This window comes from Hylobates moloch, unplaced genomic scaffold (genome assembly GCF_009828535.3).
Source record: "Hylobates moloch isolate HMO894 unplaced genomic scaffold, HMol_V3 SCAFFOLD_7, whole genome shotgun sequence".
NCBI lineage: Eukaryota > Metazoa > Chordata > Mammalia > Primates > Hylobatidae > Hylobates > Hylobates moloch.
The window spans coordinates 95,537,698-95,540,300 of NW_026652282.1; the positions used below are offsets into that span (position 1 = coordinate 95,537,698).

Sequence of the window (2,603 nt, forward strand, 5' to 3'; positions counted from 1 at the left end):
CTGCATATCTACAACTATCTGACCTTTGACAAACCTGACAAAAACAAGCAATGGGGAAAGGATTCCCTATTTAATAAATGGTGCTGGGAAAACTGGCTAGCCATATGTAGAAAGCTGAAACTGGATCCCTTCCTTACACCTTATACAAAAATTAATTCAAGATAGATTAAAGACTTACATGTTAGACCTAAAACCATAAAAAATCCTAGAAGAAAGCCTAGGCAACACCATTCAGGACATACGCGTGGGCAAGGTCTTCATGTCTAAAACACCAAAAGCAATGGTAACAAAAGCCAGAATTGACAAATGGGATCTAATTAAACTAAAGAGCTTCTTCACAGCAAAAGAAACTACCATCAGAGTGAACAGGCAACCTACAGAATGGGAGAAAATTTTTGCAACCTACTCATCTGACAAAGGGCTAATATCCAGAATCTACAATGAACTCCAACAAATTTACAAGAAAAAAACAACCCCATCAAAAAGTGGGCGAAGGACATGAACAGACACTTCTGAAAAGAAGACATTTATACAGCCAAAAAACCCAGGAAAAAATGCTCATCATCACTGGCCATCAGAGAAATGCAAATCAAAACCACAGTGAGATACCATCTCACACCAGTTAGAATGGCCATCATTAAAAAGTCAGGAAACAACAGGTGCTGGAGGGGATGTGGAGAAATAGGAACACTTTTACACTGTTGGCGGGACTGTCAACTAGTTCAACCATTGGGAAGTCACTGTGGCGATTCCTCAGGGATCTAGAACTAGAAATACCATTTGACCCAGCCATCCCATTACTGGGTAGATACCCAAAGGACTATAAATCATGCTTCTATAAAGACACATGCACACGTATGTTTGTTGTGGCACTATTCACAATAGCAAAGACTTGGAACCAACCCAAATGTCCAACAACGATAGACTGGATTAAGAAAATGTGGCACATATACACCATGGAATACTATGCAGCCATAAAAAAGGATGAGCTCATGTCCTTTTAGGGACATGGACGAAACTGGAAATCATCATTCTCAGTAAACTATCACAAGGACAAAAAACCAAACACCGCATGTTCTCACTCATAGGTGGGAATTGAACAATGAGAACTCATGGACACAGGAAGGGGAACATCACACTCCGGGGACTGTTGTGCGTTGGGGGGAGGGGGGAGGGACAGCATTAGGAGATATACCTAATGCTAAATGACGAGTTAATGGGTGCAGCAAACCAACACGGCACATGGATACATATGTAACAAACCTGCACATTGTGCACATGTACCCTAAAACCTAAAGAATAATAATAATAAAAAAAAGAATTATGGTAACACTGTTACAGATCTTTCAGAATTTGTTTAGCAGGTTTTCTGGTTTTCACAGGAAAATAAAATAAAAACAATAATTGTAAAAAAAAAAATTGTCCTTTTAAATTTCATATAGCCGTATAAATTCTTTCTGGACCTTTAAATCAAGCTTATTTGGAAATTCCTTATCTGTAGTCCTGAAGCAGGAGATGTTAAAAGAAATAAAAAGTTTTTTTACTAGGGTAACTCACCCCAACGTCCACCGATAGACAGCAGATCTCTGGCAGGGCTTTGATAACACTATCTGCAGAGCTGGTGCCCTCAAGAGATGGACTCCAGAGCCCCCGTCCCTCCCATTTCAGGGTAGGGATGAGAAAACAAGTTTTTCTCAAATCGCAACTTCCCCCTCCCCTTTACCAATCCTCCCTTAGTAAATTCATAATTATTCTGCAAGGTTTTGTACGTTCCTCTTTTTCCTTCTGTGCAGCAAGGTCACAAGATATGCTTAAGTTGTGAAACCTGTCACTTTTTGATTAACTGCCTTTCTTCTGCTTCTGTAAGCCTACTTGTCCAGCCTCACAGGTTTTTCACCCGTTTCATGCCACAACATTCAAACCATCCAATCCCCTTTCAGATGTATGTATAAAAGTCAAGCCCTGTCGTTGTTCGGGGCTCAGCCTTTGGATGCTAATCTGCTGAGCTGGTGTGCACCTTAATAAATTCCTCCTGTTCTCCCCATTGGTCTTTCCAGTCCCTTAATTCCTGCAACATTTCATACTCTGATCTGCCTGGACACATTCCCACTACATTTAGATTTAGGGTTGGGTTAATCTTTTGGGTACACATTGCAAATCACCCTTGTTCCCCATTGTTAGCCTCAGTCTTCTTCAGTTTTCCGAAGGTTGTAGTTGCTCATCACAAAGCTCTGGAGCAGGGCAGAGGTTAGGGGCATGAAAGTTAGAAATTCTGTGCTCTCAGTTATTTGTTCCAGCATTTGTTGTCTTGAAACAATGCTGAGGTGTGGTTTTTGTGTAAAATGTTTATAGTTTTAAAATTATTTCACATAGTTTGGAAAGGAAATTTTGAGAACTGGTAACTATACATTCTTTTCAGCTGTCCAGCAGTTCCAGCTTTCTTTAATATTCATTACAGAATACTGCATATTTCAGAGATAATTATAAGATAAAGGGAGTATTTTGGTAGTTGTGAGTACAAGCTTTGGATTCAAACCTGAGTTGTAGTTTTGGCTTTTCAACTTTTCTTGGGCAAATTGTTTAACCTGTTTCAATCTCAGTGT

General features: G+C 39.7%; 1 non-coding gene across 1 annotated transcript; it reads left to right on the forward strand.

The window, feature by feature from the left end:
* Nucleotides 1–1,330: 1,330 nt before the first annotated feature.
* LOC116812341 (U7 small nuclear RNA) lies at nucleotides 1,331–1,390 on the forward strand. The gene has a single exon (XR_004370645.1). It is a non-coding gene; the product is annotated as a U7 small nuclear RNA (small nuclear RNA).
* Nucleotides 1,391–2,603: the final 1,213 nt, after the last annotated feature.